This window comes from Vipera berus (genome assembly GCF_964194415.1).
Source record: "Vipera berus genome assembly, contig: HAP1_SCAFFOLD_289, whole genome shotgun sequence".
Lineage (NCBI taxonomy): Eukaryota > Metazoa > Chordata > Lepidosauria > Squamata > Viperidae > Vipera > Vipera berus.
Window position 1 is genome coordinate 1 of NW_027673468.1, and position 10,304 is coordinate 10,304.

Sequence of the window (10,304 nt, forward strand, 5' to 3'; positions counted from 1 at the left end):
GGAAAAAAGGGGGGAAAACTGTTTTCCCCACCATTTTTTCTGTCCCCCCCCAGGCCTTCCCATTTCTACTTATGACTACAATTGGGACTAGAATTTCCCTTGGTGAGCAACGTGGTTGTTAAGTCATGTGAATCCAGATTCTCCCACAGACTTTCCTTGTCAGAAGCCTGGTGGGAAAGACACAAATGGTGACCGCATTCATCCCATTATTTCATATATAGATAGAGACAGATTATATATATATATATATATATATATATATATATATATATATATATATATATATATATATATATATATATATATATATATATATATATATATATATATATATATATATATATATATATATATATATATATATATATATATGTAGTATATATATATATATATATATATATATATATATATATATATAGAGAGAGAGAGAGAGAGAGAGAGAGAGAGAGATATGATATAGAGATAGAGATATAGATAGATATAGATATAGATAGATAGATAGATAGATATAGATATAGATAGATGATAGAGATAGAGATAGATAGATATAGATATAGATAGATGATAGATAGATGATAGATAGATGATAGATAGATAGATGATAGATAGATAGATGATAGAGATAGAGAGATAGATATAGATATAGATAGATAGATGATAGATAGATAGATGATAGAGATAGAGAGATAGATATAGATATAGATAGATAGATGATAGATAGATGATAGATAAATAGATAGATGATAGATAGATAGATGATAGATATAGATATAGATATAGATAGATAGATAGATAGATAGATAGATAGATAGATAGATAATAGATAGATAGATGATAGAGTTAGTGATAGATAGATAGATAGATATAGATAGATAGATACAGATACAGATACAGATACAGATACAGATAGACAGACAGACAGATAGATAGATAGAATAGAGCTGGAAGGGACCTTGGAGGTCTTCTAGTCCAGCCCCCCCACTCCCCCGCTTAAGTAGGAGAACCTATACCATCTCAGACAAGTGACTGTCCAGTCTCTTCTTAAAAATCTCCACGGATGGAGCACCCACGATTTCTGGAGGCAGGCTGTTCCACTGGTTAGTTGTCCTCCCTGTCAGGAAGTTTCTTCTTAAATCCAGGTTGCTTATGCGCAGCTATCTTCGATATGTGCCAGTTACCAAGGCCCCAAATCTTCATCACGTGACCAGGAAAGGCTGCAAATGGGCATAAGTGAGAGGATCTGTTGTAAGTTACTTTTCCCAGCGTCGTTGCCTCTTCAGATGGGAACTAAACCAATGTAAGTGGAGGCTTACCTGTGACCTCAGGACTGCTTGTGGGGATTATTGCAATGTGTGTGTGAACCATTCGCTCGTTCAATTAGGGCAAAAACCGCTGAAATGCGCGGGTTTTTCCGCATCTTCGGGACTTGCTACTCATGAACAGGACTGTGGCATTCCTAGGTTTAAAGCAATATCGATTTCCTCTGTGTTCGGAAGAAATTAAGAAATTTGACAGTTGGAACAATTAACCAGTGGAACAACCTGCCTCTGGAAGTGGTGAATCCTCCAACGTTGGAAGTTTTTAAGAAGAGACTGGACAGCCATTTGTCTGAAATGGTACTATAGGGTTTCCTGCCTGAGCAGGGGGTTGGACTAGATGACCTCCAAGGTCCCTTCCAACTCTTCTCTTCTCTTCTCTTCTCTTCTCTTCTCTTCTCTTCTCTTCTCTTCTCTTCTCTTCTCTTCTCTTCTCTTCTCTTCTCTTCTCTTCATAGTTAAGTCAGGCTCTCCTGACTCAGTGAACCGGACGGAGTGAGGAAGATGGTAGTAGCTTCTTTATATAATATATTTTACGCCTTAGACCAATGTTTGTCAACCTGGTCTAGTGGTTAAAGCACCAGACTAGGAAGTGGGAAACTGTGACTTCTAGTTCTGCCTTAGGCATAAAAAACCCAGCTGAGTGACTTTGCGGTCAGCCATTCTCTCTCTCTCTCTCTCTCTCTCAACCCAAACCACCTCACAGGGTTGTTGTTGTGGGGAAAATAGGAGGAGGAAGGTGCGTTTGCATGTTTTTTGTCGCTTTGAGTTATTTAGAAAAGTAATATAAAGGCAGGATACGAATGAATGAAGGAATGGATGAATAAAAACATACACACTCCATGATAGCTGGAAGATGTGGGAACTTCAACTCCCAGAATTCCTCAGTCAACTGTGCAAAACCAAAAATTCTAAACAAGACCCATCCATCAAATGTTTGGCTCTCTACATGCCTGTTTCTCAGCGGTCCTGTCTGTCTGAAACTGCAGGACCATTTGGGGGGGGGGGGTTTCCAAAATTCTGGTTTTGAATAACACTCCAATTGTACAAAACCTGGCTGTCCAACACTGAGCGAAGAGGAATTGTCTTGGTCCACATGTAAAATATATGGCTCATGTTTAAGGAATTGTCCACTAGGACTCTGAGATCACTCCTGCAGTTACTGCTCTTGAGCCAGGTTTCACCTAATCAATAATAATAATAATAATAATAATAATAATAATAATAATAATAATAATAATAATAATAATAATAATAATAATAATAATAATAATATAATAACAACAGCAACAACAACAGCAACAACATAGTGATAATAACAAGAACAACATAGTGATAATGAAAACAACAACAACAACAACTGTGCTACTCGGAACATCTTACATTTTAAGGAGATACCTGGTTGATACCTAGGATGCTGGCAGCAACCCGTGTCAACCATTAATGCCAGTCAATTTGAGTATTCAGTTGACTGAGGTTCATGTTTTATGAATAAAAGTTTTATAATAATAATAATAGAGTTGGAACGGACCTTGGAGGTCATCCAGTCCAACCCCCTGCTCAGGCAGGAAACCCTATACTATTTCAGACAAATGGCTGTCCAGCCTCTTCTTAAAAACTTCCAGTGTTGGAGCATTCACAGCTTCTGGAGGCAGGTGGTTCCACTGGTTAATTTTCCCAACTGTCAGGAAGTTTCTCCTTAGTTCCAGGTTGCTTCTCTCCTTGATGAGTTTCCATCCGTTGCTTCTTGTCCTGCCTTCAGGTGCTTTGGAGAATAGCTTGACTCCCTCTTCTTTGGGGCCGCCCCTGAGATACTGGAAGACTGCTATCCTGTCACTATATAAAATATAGTCAATGTATGTAAATAACAAGCCTGCATTATTTTGTTTTACTGTCATTTTTATTGTCTTGTCTGCTTGCATGACTAGCTGCCCAGGGCTGCATGTGGTCTGTGCGCTTCAGATTGGACACAGCTGGTGTAAAGTTTCGGGCTGATAACAGAGTAGGGGTAAAATTTAAATTTATTAGGAGCAGTAAAATGATGCGTTTGAGCTTTGGGAAATGGACTTTGGAGTTAGGAATGCCTACAGTTTTTTTTCCTTGCAAGAAACTGTTCACAAAACCATTTGTAGAATATTTCTTTTTTTTTTTGGCCCAAAATGCTACTTGGATCCATCTATGTTTTGTGCTGGGAGTTGACTTGATGGCACTGTTATCTAACACATGTATGTAGTAGTCCTTGACATACAACGGTTCATTTAGCGACTGAACTTACAACAGCATTGAAAACAAGGACTGATGACCATTTTTCACACTGAAGAGAGTTGTGGCGGATCCAAATTTAGATGCTTGGTGACTGACTCACATTTATGACAGTTGCCAAGTCCCGGAGTCCTGGGACGACCTTCTGACAAGCAAAGTCCATGGGGAAAGCCAGATTCGCTTAACGACCGTGTTACTAACTTAATAACTGCAGCGATTCACTTAACTGTGACAAGAAAAGGTTGCAAAAGGAGGCAAAACTCACTTAATGACTGTCTTGCTTCCCAAGGGAAATTTGGCGCTCAGTGTCTCACATAGTAACATAGATTTTGAGCTCAGTTGTGGTCATAAGTGAGGGACTACCTGTATTATATCTTCTTCCTTCCTTCCTTCCTTCCTTCCTTCCTTTTCTTTCTTTATCTTCCTTCCCTTTCTTTCTTTCTTTCTTTCTTTCTTTCTTTCTTTCTTTCTTTCTTTCTTTCTTTCTTTCTTCCCTCATTCCTTCCTTCCTCTCTCTCTTTTCTTTCTTTTTCTCTTTCTTTCTTTCTTTCTTTCTTTCTTTCTTTCTTTCTTTCTTTCTTTCTTTCTTCTCTTTTCCTTCCTTCCTTCCTCTCTCTCTTTTCTTTCTTTCTTTATCTTTCTTTTTCTTTGTTTCTTTGTTTCTCTCTTTTCTTTCTTTCCTTCCTTCCTCTCTCTCCTTTCTTTCTTTCTTTCTTTCTTTCTTTCTTTCTTTCTTTCTTTCTTTCTTTCTTTCTTTCTTTTTCTTTTCTCCTTTCTTTCTTTATCTTTCTTTCTCTCTTTTCTTTCTTTCCTTCCTTCCTCTCTTTCTTTTCTTTCTTTCTTTCTTTCTTTCTTTCTTTCTTTCTTTCTTTCTTTCTTTATCTTTCTTTTTTCCGCCTCTTTCTTTCTTTCTTTCTTTCTTTCTTTCTTTCTTTCTTTCTTTCTTTCTTTCTTTCTTTCTTTCTTTACTTTTAAATCACCCAATTAATTTATTATTTATATAGCATATGGTACTAAATGGCTGAAACTCTGTGGGCCCTTTGTATTAGACCATGCTTTAAAAAAAGAAAAAGGAAAAGCTCAAATGAAATTTTCAATCAAAGCAGCATGCAAAACTAGGCGTGGGTGCTGTTGTTCAAAGATAGACTACAATGGAAAGGTAATTAAAGAGACTAACTAGGAAAATTGAAAGCTCTTCTTTTTCACGTGGTGCTGAATCGATGCTAACGTGACTGTAGGTTGGATTCTCTGAAGAGGGCATTTAGTTGATGGGGGGCTTTCTCCTGTCCTTCGGTGGGGGGTCCTGGAAGAGGACCTCATGAAATGATCTGATGGGACAATTAACCAGTGGAACAACCTGCCACCGGAAGCTGTGAACGCTCCAACACTGGAAGTTTTGAAGAAGAGACTGGACAGCCATTTGTCTGAAATGGGTGTAGGGTTTCCTCCTTGAGCAGAGGGTTGGACTAGATGACCGCCAAGGTCCCTTCCAACTCTATAATAACAATAACAGTAACAGTAACTAACAATAACAGTAGAGTTGTAACAGACCTTGGAGGTCATCTAGTCCAACCCCCTGCTTAGGTAGGAAACCTTATCCCATTCCAGACAAATGGATATCCAATTTCTTCTTAAAAACTTCCAGCGTTTGAGCACTCACAATTTCTGGAGGCAAGGAGTTCCACTGGCTAATTGCTCTCACTGTCAGGAAATTAATTGTTCTCACTGTTAGGAAATTCCTCCTTGGTTCCAGGTTGCTTCTCTCCTTGATTAGTTTCCCCTCCGTTGCTTCCTGTCGTGCCTTCAGGTGCTTTGGAGAATGGCTTGACTCCCTCTTCTTTGGGGCAGCCCCTGAGATACTGGAACTCTGTTATTGTTATTATCTTGAAAGTCCAGGTGGAAACACATGAAAGAAGATTTTCCTTCAAGTAACGTGATGCTTCGGGCTTTCGAAGGAAAAACGAGCGTATAAATACGATCAGGTGTAGGTGGTAAACGAATGGAATATGTTCCTATTTGGTCAAGCCAAGTTATGGGCACGCTACTATATATAAACAGGGAACAAACCCTACACCCTCTAGCTCTGATAATGTTACCTAGTTAGGAAATGAAACGTCTGCCAAAAAACGTTAGAAGACTAGAAGACCTCAAGGGTCCCTTCCAACACTTGTTATTCTGATGAACAAGCTCCGAAAAACACTAGGAACTCTGCAGTTACCAATATTCTTTTCTATCGAAATGGGCGTTAAGTTTGGAAAATGACCCCCCGAAGGCCAGCAAAGTCATATTGGACTTCAAGAGAAACTTCCTCAAAAGACGCGGTTTGGTTAAAAAAAAAAAAAGGAAGCTTTTGACAAAAGCCAGAAGAAGAGCAAAAAATTATTTTAAACTGTAATAACTTTAAACTCTCCTGAAAAATAAAAGCAGGAAGGGCAAAAGAAAGTCACACACAGGTTGCCAGGGAGCTTAAGCGCAAATCTGTTAAGAAAAAACGTGCTTTTCGGCAGAGAACAGAATTCTGCAAAATAAATATTTTTTTTTGAAAAAAAATCCCCCAAAACATTAATCTTGCTCAAAAACTGAAATCTAGCATGGTATGCAAAAAAAAAAGAAAAAAAAAGGAAGCTGCAAATGATATTCAAAGCAGCAACATAAATATTTGAACACACAAGAGGCAGGAAATTAGCAAAGAATTGAGCCTCTGGATAAATTATTTGCATTTCTCTTTTTCCCCCCCGAAGATGAAGAGCCGATATGTTTGCCTGGATGAATATTTCACCAAGATAGTTTGGAGGAAAAAATAAATAATAAAGGCCACATGGGCTACATTTTTTAAAAACCTTATTGCAAATTAAAGATGAACAAATGACCAGATGCAAATATTTTCTGCTGAACAGACTGTCCCATGTCAGGCACAAAGGCAACAGGCGCTCACTCGGTTACGTGGCACTCGGGATTCGACCCGCCAAACTGCCGACCATCTGATCGACGAGCTCAGTGTCCTAACTCACTGAGCCACCGCGTCCCTTAAGCGGTTTTATAGAGCCAGCCTATTTGCCCCCAACAATCTGGGTCCTCATTTTACTGACCTCGGAAGGATGGAAGGCTGAGTCGATCTTGAGCCGGTGCGAAGAAAGTGGCAAGAAAAGTCGTGAAATGGGGCAAACCTCACTTAACAAATGTCTCACGTAGCCACATAAATTTTGGCCTCACTTCTGATCATAAGCCGAGGTCTACCTGCATTGTGCTCTGCAATCAAGGCCAAGTTGGATGTCTCCAGAATTTGAACCCATTCCCATTAGCACGAGCCCACATGACCAGTACCAAAGGATGTTAATTTCTTATTAAAGGCATTTCTATGCCACCAAACCTTCTGACTTTTTTCAGCTGGAAAATCTAATGGGCACCAGTAACCACTGACATTCCCGATTCTTGAAATGGGGATGGCGTGCAAGTAGGTTTGTTTACCTGCTTGCTTATTTATTTATTAGATTTCTACTCTGTGCTTATTACTTTATAAATAGCTCAAGGTGGTTTACATATCGAAAACTCTTCCTTCCTCTTATTTTCCCCCACAACAACCCTGTGAGGTGGGTTGTCCTGAGAGAAAAAAACAGATTGACCGAAGATCACCCATCTGGCTTTTGTGTCTAAGGCAGGATTAGAACTCACCGTCTCCTGGTGATTGGCCCAAAGTCACCTAGCCGGCTTTCGTACCTAAGGCGGGACTAGAATTTCTCAGTCTCCTGGTGATTGGCCCAAAGTCACCCAGATGGCTTTCGTGCCTAAGGCAGGACTAGAACTTTCAGTCTCCTGGTGATTGGCCCAAAGTCACCCAGCTGGCTTTCGTGCCTAAGGCAGGACTAGAACTCGCCGTCTCCTGGTGATTGGCCCAAAGTCACCCAGCTGGCTTTCGTGCCTAAGGCGGGACTAGAACTCGCCGTCTCCTGGTGATTGGCCCAAAGTCACTCAGCTGGCTTTCAAGCCTAAGGCAGGACTAGAACTCTCAGTCTCCTGGTGATTGGCCCAAAGTCACCCAGCTGGCTTTCGTGCCTAAGGCAGGACTAGAACTCGCCGTCTCCTGGTGATTGGCCCAAAGTCACCCAGCTGGCTTTCGTGCCTAAGGCGGGACTAGAACTCGCCGTCTCCTGGTGATTGGCCCAAAGTCACTCAGCTGGCTTTCAAGCCTAAGGCAGGACTAGAACTTTCAGTCTCCTGGTGATTGGCCCAAAGTCACCCAGCTGGCTTTCGTGCCTAAGGCAGGACTAGAACTCGCCGTCTCCTGGTGATTGGCCCAAAGTCACCCAGCTGGCTTTCGTGCCTAAGGCGGGACTAGAACTCGCCGTCTCCTGGTGATTGGCCCAAAGTCACTCAGCTGGCTTTCAAGCCTAAGGCAGGACTAGAACTCTCAGTCTCCTGGTGATTGGCCCAAAGTCACCCAGCTGGCTTTCAAGCCTAAGGCAGGACTAGAACTCTCAGTCTCTCAGTTATTGGCCCAGAGTCACCCAGTTGGCTTTCATGCCTAGTGACCGTTCAAAGTTACAGCGGCACCGAAAAAAGTGACTCATGAATGATTAAAGTAATGAAACTCACTGAACAAATGTCTCACTTAGCAACCGGAATTTGGCACTCAATTGCAGTTGTAAGTCAAGGACTCCCTGTACTCTACACAACATGGTTATTTCTGCCTCTTCTTCATGCAACTGTTCCTCCCCCCACCCTCCACATTTCTCTTAAGTACCACTTCTCTTTATTCTACTGAGCCCGAAGCGTTGAATTTGGAATAAGTGACTTTCTGGTTAAAGAAGGCAGCTTTGCATTCAGACAAAGCTGTCTGTTTTCTAGACCTTTTCTTCTGAAACGGGGACCGGTTGCTTCTGATTCGTGGTAATCCACTGAAGGATTAAGACTTGGTTCTCCAGCGAAGAAGGGCTTGGTTCTCACGCTGGCAAGGAAGTGTTCCAAATGGTAGTAGCGGCTTGGGATTCTTATGTAATCGTTTGAGGAAATTGTAATTTTAAAAGAGAACTTCCGAGGAAGGACTGACTCGTCCCACTACGGAGAAATTTAGCAATAATTCCCCCAAAAAGGCCGTGGAATGAATTGTTTAGCCTTTTACGTCAGGGGTCCCCAACCCCTGGTTTGTGGACAGGTACCGGGCTGCGATATGCCAGCAACCGGTCCGCACAAACAAGCATCCTGTCGTACGGCATCACAGTCTGGTTTGGAAGCATCCCTGCTTCGGACAGGAAGACGGTGCAGAGAGTGGTGAGGACGGCAGAAAAGATCATTGGCAGTTCCCTCCCCTCCATCCAGGACACGGCACAGAAGCGTTGCTTGAGCTGCGTCCACAAGATTGTCTGGGACACTACACACCCTCTTCGCAAACTCTTTTCCTTGTTACTTTGTGTGGGCGGGTGGGTTTGTGGTATCCGAGGCAGAACATCCAGATTCAGTCACAGTTTTGTTCCATACAGCATTAACCTTGTGAACTCTCAAGCTTCCTCCTTTCGTTATGTATTCAAGATGGACAGTGATTAATATTTATGTCACTTATATGGAAGGGTGTAGGTCTATACATATGTTGTATATAGTATGTTTAAATGTGTCTTATGTATGTGTACACTTTGAGAGCAAGCAACTAAATTTCATTTTTTATGTATGCCATTGTGCCCACAGTAAAAAAGGACAATAAAGGTTGTCTGTCTGTCTGTCTGTCTGTCTGTCTGTCTGTCTGTCTATCCATCTATATCTATCTATCTATCTATCTATCTATCTATCTATCTATCTATCTATCTATCTATCTATCTATCTATCTATCTATCTATCTATCTCTATTATTTCTATCTATTTCTATTATTTTTATCTATATCTATCTTTCTATTATATCTATCTATCTATTCTATTTCTATTATTTCTTTCTCTCTCTTATATCTATCTATCTATCTATCTATCTATCTATCTATCTATCTATCTATCTTTCTATCTTTCTATCTTTCTATTATTTCTATCTATTATTATTATTTGGGCCTCTGGTACCCAAAAGGTTGGGGACCTCTGTTTTACGTAATGTTTCTCAACCTAGAAGCTTCCAGGTATGGGGACTCCACCTCCCAAAATTCCCAGCTGGGGCTATGTGGGCTGGGGATTCTGGGAGTTGAAGTCCACACGTCTAGCTGCCCAAGTTGACAAGCGCTGCTTTAATCTTTGCTCCTAAGAGAATGCCTTTTTGGTGCTAAAAAAATCCGGCTTGCTCCTCCTCTCGTTCACGTACAGGGAGTCCTTGATTTAGCCCAAAATTTCCGTTGCTAAGCGAGACATTTGTTCAGGGAACTTTGCCCCTTTGATCCAGTGACCCCCGTTTTGCAACCTCCTCAGAAGCAAAGTCACTGGGGCAGACAGATTCACTTAACAACTGCAATAATTAACAACTAACTTAACCAACTGCAACACTTCACTTAACAGCTGAGGGAAGAAAGGCCGTAAAATGGGGGGGGCAAAAGTCACTTAACAAATGCCTCGCTTAACGGCAGAAATATTGGCTCAGTTGTAAGCCAAGGATTCCCCGTAGCTTTTAATCCTTTGCGTTTGTTTGTCCTTTTCAACCAAATTGCTATTAGAAAAAGGAAGTCAACGCATCTTAAAGTTGTTGAGAAACTGTTCCCCAATGAATTGTGTCTGTGTTTCTTTCCCACACTTTCTCTGTTTCCTGGGGTTAAAGCCATA